The following is a 9,212-nucleotide window of genomic DNA, read 5'->3' as shown; positions in this document are numbered from 1 at the left end:
AATTTTTTTACCCCTGCTGATTGAGCGACACGTGTGCACGGTGGCTTTCGTGAAATGGTTGATTGCTCTCTTGGTTGCTCACTTGGACTGTGCATGTTTCTTCTAGAGGTGCATGGGCTTATATTGTCTCATGTGGAAAGATGGTATGACTGCATGGGCTGATTTTGTCTCATGTGAGAAAAAAATATTAGCTGCATGGGATGTTGTATGGGCTGGTACACGTGTGCTGCTGCATGGCTCATGCATGCATGCATGTGTCCACCTTTGCATATTTGGAGTTCCACGTTTGCACATTGTTTGTGTTCTGGGTCCTTCTTTGCTTGCCTATAAGTAGCTCCTTGATGTGTTATTCTCTTATGTGTCAAACCACTCCTCACCTATAGGCCCATCTCTCCTCCTGATGCTGCCCTCCAGCCTCCACCCAAGATTCCATGGTGCGCCTGGTTGCCGCTCCGTCTGGCCGGCCGGGAGGTGCGTGCAAGCTACATCATGAATCAGGAGAGCCGCATGCCATCATCTTCTCATGGATCTTCCTCGGCTCCGGCTCTGTCCCTGGCCTCCAAGGCGGATACATGGTGGTGGCCTTCCCATGGTCCAAGGTGGCACGCCCGCAGTTGGCGCTGGATAGCTCGCTGCCCTGCCGCTCTCCATCCTAATCGACTCCCCTCGGTCTTCCCCAACTTCGGCCCCGGCAATAGGTCCCCTTCATCTCCCTTTCCTCTCCTCTGGTGTGTGTGGTTTCCTTGTACGAGTAGACAAGTTATTAGTACTAGAATTTCATTAGATCTAAAGTTGGGTGCATATGCTACAAATTCCTAATCTAAGAAGAATGTTCAGGCATTGCGTGCATGTCTATGCCGAGGACACAAATTTGGGGGTCCAGCTCCTTGTGTGAATGTGCAAGGAATTCGGAACCTGCATCTTTAATATGACATGGTATATTTATTCTTAATCTCTCCATTACGTTTTGTGTTCCGTTTTTCTCGATGGAAGTAATTGTGGTTTAATTTCACATGGTTTTTAAACAAATAAACACATGATGTGCTGAATAGCTGACATGCAGAGGAAATGGTACATCTTGATAACTATTTTACTACTAAATTATTCTCAGGTATTTATTGTTCCTTTTGTGATAGTTTTCTCTCTCCTAAAAATAAAATGAATCATTTTTAATTCTTTGAACAAGTTTGCCTAAAGTAGGGCGCTCAGCCATTGAGGCATTATCAATTTCTTTTAGAAGCTTCGCAAAATCTGCTCTTGTACTAAAGAAATGTAATGTAGATTTGTTAGCCTTATAGGGTACTATATGTTGAACACATGATATTAAATATACAGTAAATTGCACTGTGAAGTGAGTATGTATATACTATCCACACAGGATTGCCATTTTGGAGATGTTGCTAGGATCATCATGGATTGGGATGCATTCTGATAATAAGATATTAGGTATCGATATGTGATATGTATGTCACACTTGACTTCATCATCCTTTGTTTTTAGATGTATTCTTTAGGCATACATTAATGTGGTAGCTTGGTCATATTCTGTAGCTAATTTAGTCACCAAATACTCGGATTTTTTCCCGACTCCCATTATAAAGAACTTCCACTTGCCATCTCTATATGGATTTTCTTTTTGCTACCGATTTTGGCTAAAGGTTTTTCGGCTCTCATCTCTATATGGATATGCTTTTTTCAGGTTAGTAGTTTAGGAGTTCCTGCCAACACTGGTTTTTGGAAGTTATACTCCCTTCACCAGTTGGGCTTAACAAGGACATAATTAATTCTCTGTTGGTAATTAGAAGGAAAAAAAATCTGGTTGGAGAAAACTTCTCTTTTGCTTAATTGTTTGCTTCATAATTTTAGTAATCTTTTTTTCATTTCTTTCAGGTTAGTAGTATGGGAGTACCTGTCAAGACTGACTTTTGGAAGTTATGCTAGCATCATCAGTTGGGCTTTCTATACAAAACTAGACTCAATATAATTTATTTTGGTGCTTGCGATGAGTATTAGACAGAGGGGTGATGACCACATAGTTCACCCAGTGTATCTGTTCATGTATGTCATTAATTATCTAATTAGACAAAAAAACTCTCTCTGCATGGTGTTTGTGATGATGTTGTCAATTCACTAAACACTAAAATACCAGGTTGTGATTTTCAAATCTAGCAAATTAATTTTCTCTATTGCTTCTTTTCCAGACAGAAGTTTTAGTCTATTCTGTTCCATGAGTCTTACTGTCAAAAAAATATATGGTAGCATCAGAAGTTGTCCCCATCAGATAGAACACTGCCTAATAGATTCATTCTATTACTGTATAGCCATGGTGATAAAAATATTCAGATAACAAGAAACAATTCTGTCAAATATTCTCAGCAGAGATACTGTTGCGGTCTATACGAAAAAAAATGTTAATTATTTAATTAAACAGAAAACTATGTTATTTATACCAACAGATGCTAAACAATCAGACTACCTGACACAAAAGTATATATATACATTAGTTAAATTTCATTCCAAAAATAGATGATGTAGTGGTAGATGTTAATCGTACAAGAACACGAGGATGACAAACATAAATTAATCACATATATTATCATCACAGGTCGATCTAACTGGCGGTAGTTATTCTTTGCACTGAAAACAAAGTGGAATCAAACGATTCAAACAACCAAAAAGAAGGAAACAAAGGATGCTTACGGATCTGAATGAGTTAGGGCGCTCCACTACTTGCAAGTAGATCCAGCGACTCAGTGGCAGAGCTACTCTCGACGACGCCAGGAAGCCACCCTGGTTCTACCCGAAAGTCATCACTGAAATTACAACAAGAAATATGAAGTAATTAGTATTTTTTTTCCATGGACATATGACCGCCGGCGAGTTGCCTTTGTGCTCATGCCGGTGTTGTACCAATGAATTGACTCCATCACTGTAGCGACCTGGAAGAACATCAACTGTTTGTGGAGTTGGGAATTTCTTCTCCGAGGAGAGAAATGTTTAGTACGTCTCCAAATCACTCCACTGTCCTGCCGGACAAAGATGAGTTTAATATGGCCCGTCGACACAGAGAAGGCATGCTATCACATACCGCTTATTGGGCTGTAACATTAGTCTCATTCCAACGCCACATATCCAACAAAGAAGCTTATACCAAAGAGAAAGCTACAAATTGGATGATTGATCCCTATGAAATTGATGTTACACATATTTTATTTCAAAAAGGGGATTACCCGGGCCTCTGCATCAAATGATGCACACATTTATATTATTAAACATAAATCAACTTCCAAACACGGAGTTTCAGACTTATTTCATCAAGTAGTTTTCTTGTATTTGAACTCAATTCCTTCAATTTCTCTGAGCCGTGAGCTTATATCAGCGGTGAGCTCATCTACATTCTGCGTTGTGAACTCATTTAGTTTTATCTATGAACTCATTAGGTGAACTCATCACGTTTTTTTGGCAGATGTGAACTTATTTCATATTCATCTATGAATCATTGTTGAAGTGTCTGTATATCTCTCCCATGCCAATATACAGAAATTTGAGGTCTACATACTTTTGCCACTTCTACCTACAATTCCATTGCTGTCTTTGAATAAGCTACAGCAAGTGCAACAAAACAGATTGCAACAAGTAGCTTATGGACTGAAATTTGTGGTATTATTCATTTGTCGTATTGTCGCTCAGTTCATCCTCGTTGTGAAGCTAAACGTGACATGCTATTCTTGACGTAATTTCCAAATTGCAATCCATAATCAAGCAAAAGACTACAATAAATGTGACTTACATGTTGCTTGCATTCAACACCTTCAGGACCTGCACACGCATCCATCTCCTCCTCCGGCCATTGCTACCATTAAGCCACTTGCTCAGGACCTGCACAAGGCATCCACCTTCTCTTCAGCACCAGTCTCGCCACTAGAATGCTTCTCCAGCAGGGGAGGGCGATCTGCGCCGATGCGCGTAGGGGAGGGCAAGCACCCGCGGAGAGCTGCGCTGTCGCGCGCGGGCGTGGGGGAGAACCCGCGGCAAGCTGCGGTGGCTTGTGTAGGTATCCGCGAGGCAAGGACGAGCTGCGCCGGCGCCTATACACATGGACAAGCACCGGCGACGAACCACAGTGGCTCGCGCAGGCATCAGCAAGGCATCGGCCTTCGGCGGGGGAGCTACGGTTGCTCACACACGCGTGGGCAAGCTATGGTGGAGAGATGCGGTGGCTTCCGCAAGCAGTAGTGGGGTACGACGACGAGCTAGCCCGAGAGAAATCCTTATCCAACCAGTCCACACACATCAGATAAGGTTAGATAGCATCAGGGGCACTTTGGTCCTTTCAAGTGCTAGAAAATGGAAAAGAAAAAAAAGAAATGGCATGGTAATGAAAGTGCACTGAACTGGGTGGCATTTTTATGAAGTAAGTACTGTTAAAAGCAGAAAATAACCTATTTTCTTCTAAAAAACAATATAACTCTTACTTTTTTTGTCGGGTTGGCTCACGCCCAAACTGGGCCACAAGGCAGTCAACTCCTTCAGACTAACTAATATCAATTAGTTGATTCGACATTTTTTTGCACTGCCTAGCCTCGATTTGTGTTTCATATGAAGTGACTCACGTGCTAATTAATTCTTCCTCCCACCTCACTTATGTTGGTTTTGATTAATTAAAACTTATTCTGCCAGTCAACAATGTATAGATATGTTGACTTTTATCTTTCGGTACTATTTATCTTTCGCTCCTCTACTGCACCGAATTCATTGTAGTGGTCAAGCAAAAAAGAAAACTTCAGTTTAAACACTTTGTTTGAAAAGAAATAAAGATACATGCGTCTAAGTTTACAACATTATTAAACAAACAAAGTAGCTCTCATGTCCACTTTATATTTTGTCAGAGAAATCAAGGCAAACAAGGATTCTTAAAATAAAAAAGGTTATCTCTAATTTCAAGATAGTTTGCAATCCGTCGAGATCTAGGACATTCATCAATTCAAAACGGACTAAGTTTGAATGAAATGAAAGCAACTTCAACATTGTGTACATAGGGAACAAACCACCAAGAACCAAAGCATAAGAACTAGCCTCATCTCTTTACCACTACATCACTGAGACAAACCCAGCTGGACGATCAACATCTTATCTAAAAAAAGAACAAGAGCTTTATAATTCTGTGTCCAGTAGCCACTATCACTATCTACTGTAGATCACTTATGCACGTACCAACTAGATGTATTCTTTTCTTGTATGAACTACTTTGCAATGAATCAAGTCTTGGGACGAGTTACCAAATATTACCAGAAAAACAAATAGTTTGTAAATTCATGTGGCGCGGCGTGCCGCCGCGCACTACCTGCTAGTATAAAGGATGGATGGAGGAGGAGGCCGGCCCTCAGAGGGCGCGCCGAAAGTGTGGAGTCCTACTAGGACTCCCTAGTCCTAGTAGGATTCCACCTCTCACATGGAATAGGAAAAAGGGAAGGGAGAAGGAGAAGGAAGGAAGGGGGCGCCCCCTTTCCCTAGTCCAATTCGGACCAGTCCATGGGGAAGGGGCGCGGCCACCCTTGAGGCCTTTCTCTCCTTCCCGTATGGCCCATTAAGGCCCAAGACGAATTCCCGTAACCCTTCGGTACTCTGAAAAATATCCGAATCACTCGGAACCTTTCCGATGTCCGAATATAGCCTTCCAATATATTAATCTTTATGTCTCGACCATTTCGAGACTCCTCGTCATGTCCCTGATCTCATCCGAGACTCCGAACAAACTTCGGTCATCAAATCACATAACTCATAATAGAAATCATCACAGAACGTTAAGCGTGCGGACCCTACGGGTTCGAGAACTATGTAGACATGACCAAGACTCATCTCCAGTCGATAACCAATAGTGGAACCTGGATGCTCATATTGGTTCCTACATATATACTACGAAGATCTTTATCAGTCAAACCGCATAACAACATACGTTGTCCTCTTTGTCATCGGTATGTTACTTGCCCGAGATTCGATCGTCGGTATCTCAATACCTAGTTCAATCTTGTTACCGGAAAGTCTCTTTACTCTTTCCATAATGCATCATCCCGCAACTAACTCATTAGTCACATTGCTTGCAAGGCTTATAGTGATGTGCATTACCGAGAGGGCCGAGAGATACCTCTCTGATAGATGGAGCGACAAATCCTAATCTCAATCTATGCCAACTCAACAAACACCATTGGAGACACCTGTAGAGCATCTTTTTAATCACCCAGTTACGTTGTGACGTTTGATAGCACACAAGGTGTTCCTCCAGTATTCGGGAGTTGCATAATCTCATAGTCATAGGAACATGTATAAGTCATGAAGAAAGCAGTAGCAATAAAACTAAACGATCATTATGCTAAGCTAACGGATGGGTCTTGTCCATCACATCATTCTCTAATGATGTGATCCCATTCATCAAATGACAACACATGTCCATGGCTAGGAAACTTAACCATCTTTGATTAACGAGCTAGTCAAGTAGAGGCATACTAGGGACACTCTGTTTATCTATGTATTCACACATTTACTAAGTTTCCAGTTAATACAATTCTAGCATGAATAATAAACATTTATCATGATATAATGAAATATAATTAACAACTTTATTGTTGCCTCTAGGGCATATTTCCTTCAGTCTCCCACTTGCACTAGAGTCAATAATCTAGTTCACATTGTCATGTGATTTAACACCAATAGTTCACATCTCCATGTGAATAACACCCAAAAGGGTTTACTAGAGTCAATAATCTAGTTCACATCGCTATGTGGTTAACACCCAAAGAGTGATCATGTTTTGCTTGTGAGATAAATTTAGTCAACGGGTCTGCCACATTCAGAGCCATATTTATTTTGCAAATTTTCTATGTCTACAATGCTTTGCATAGAGCTACTCTGTTGGGGAACGCTGTAATTTCAAAAAAAAATCCTGTGCACACGCAAGATCATGGTGATGCATAGCAACGAGAGGGGAGAGTATTGTCTACGTACCCTCGTAGACCGTAAGCGAAAGCGTTATGACAACGTGGTTGATGTAGTCGTACGTCTTCACGATCAACCGATCTAGTACCGAAGATACGACACCTCCACGACCTGCACACGTTCAGCTCGGGGACATCCCGTGAACTCACGATCTAGTAGAGCTTCAAGGGAGAGCTTCGTCAGCACGACGACGTGATGACGATGATGATGTTGCTACCAGAACAGGGCTTTGCCTAAGCACCACTACGATATTACCGAGGTGGATTATGGTGGAGAGGGGCACCGCACACGGCTAAAGATCAATGACCAACTTGTGTGTTTCTCGGGTGCCCCTCCTCCCTCGTATATAAAGGAGTGGAGGATGGGGAGGGTTGGCCCTCCTATGGCGCGCCCCATGGGGAGTCCTACTCCCACGGGGAGTAGGATTCCCCCCTTTCCATGTATTAGGAGTAGGAGAAGGAAGGAGGAAAGAGGGTGAAGGAAAGGGGGGCGCCCCCCCTTCCTAGTCCAATTCGGACTAGAGGGGGAGTGGCGTGCGGCCTACCCTGGAAGTCCCTCTGCTCTTTTCACTAAGGCCCACTAAACTCCCCGGGGGGTTCCGGTAATCCCCTGGTACTCTGGTATATGCCCGAACTTCACTCGGAACCCTTCCGATGTCCAAACATAGTCGTCCAATATATCGATCTTTATGTCTTGACCATTTCGAGACTCCTCGTCATGTCCGTGATCAAATCCGGGACTCCGAACTACCTTAGGTACATCAAAACACATAAACTCATAATACCGATCGTCACCGAACGTTAAGCGTGCGGACCCTACGGGTTCGAGAACTATGTAGACATGACCGAGACATGTCTCCGGTCAATAACCAATAGCGGAACCTGGATGCTCATATTGGTTCCTACATATTCTACGAAGATCTTTATTGGTCAAACTGCATAACGATATACGTTGTTCCCTTTGTCATCGGTATGTTACTTGCCCGAGATTCGATCCTCGGTATCTCAATACCTAGTTCAATCTCGTTACCGGCAAGTCTCTTTACTCGTTCCATAATGCTACATCCCATAACTAACTCATTAGCTACATTGCTTGCTAGGCTTATAGTGATGTACATTACTGAGAGGGCCGAGAGATACCTCTCCGACAATGGGAGTGACAAATCCCAATCTTGATCCATGCCAATTCAACAAACACCATCGGAGACACCTATAGAGCACCTTTATAATCACCCAGTTACGTTGTGACGTTTGGTAGCACACAAAGTGTTCCTCCGGTACTCGGGAGTTGCATGATCTCATAGTCATAGGAACACGTATAGTTATGGAGAAAGCAATAGCAACAAACTAAACAATCATCGTGCTAAGCTAACGGATGGGTCAAGTCAATCACATCATTCTCTAATGATGTGATCCCGTTAATCAAATGACAACTCATGTCTATGGTTAGGAAACATAACCATCATTGATTCGACGAGCTAGTCAAGTAGAGGCAAACTAGTGACACTCTGTTTGTCTATGTATTCACACATGTACTAAGTTTCCGGTTAATACAATTCTAGCATGAATAATAAACATTTATCATGATATAAGGATATACGAATAACAACTTTATTATTGCCTCTAGGGCATATTTCCTTCAGTTTCCCACTTGCACTAGAGTCAATAATCTAGATTACATTGTAATGATTCTAACACCCATGGAGTCTTGGTGTTGATCATGTTTTGCTCGTGAGAGAGGCTTAGTTAACGGGTCTGCAACATTCAGATCCGTATGTATGTTGCAAATCTCTATGTCTCCCTCCTTGACTTGATCGCGGATGCAATTGAAGCGTCTCTTATGTGCTTGGTTCTCTTGTGCAATCTAGATTCCTTTGCCAAGGCAATTGCTCCAGTATTGTCACAAAAGATTTTCATTGGACCCAATGCACTAGGTATGACACCTAGATCGAATATGAACTCCTTCATCCAGACTCCTTCATTTGCTGCTTCCGAAGCAGCTATGTATTCCGCTTCACACGTAGATCCGACCATGATGCTCTGCTTGGAACTACACCAACTGACAGCTCCACTATTTAATAAAAACATGTATCCGGTTTGTGACTTAGAGTCATCTAGATCACTGTCAAAGCTTGCATCGACATAACCGTTTATGATGAGCTCTTTGTCACCTCCATATACGAGAAACATATCCTTAGTCCTTTTCAGGTATTTCAGGATG

General features: G+C 42.2%; 1 long non-coding RNA gene across 1 annotated transcript; it reads left to right on the top strand.

The window, feature by feature from the left end:
- Positions 1 to 384: 384 nt before the first annotated feature.
- Positions 385 to 1,075, top strand: LOC123130482 (uncharacterized). The gene is made up of 3 exons (XR_006463840.1): positions 385 to 698; positions 838 to 936; positions 1,053 to 1,075. It is a non-coding gene; the product is annotated as an uncharacterized lncRNA (long non-coding RNA).
- Positions 1,076 to 9,212: the final 8,137 nt, after the last annotated feature.

Source organism: Triticum aestivum, chromosome 6A, assembly GCF_018294505.1.
Source record: "Triticum aestivum cultivar Chinese Spring chromosome 6A, IWGSC CS RefSeq v2.1, whole genome shotgun sequence".
NCBI lineage: Eukaryota > Viridiplantae > Streptophyta > Magnoliopsida > Poales > Poaceae > Triticum > Triticum aestivum.
This window is presented reverse-complemented; position numbering and strand designations above follow the sequence as displayed.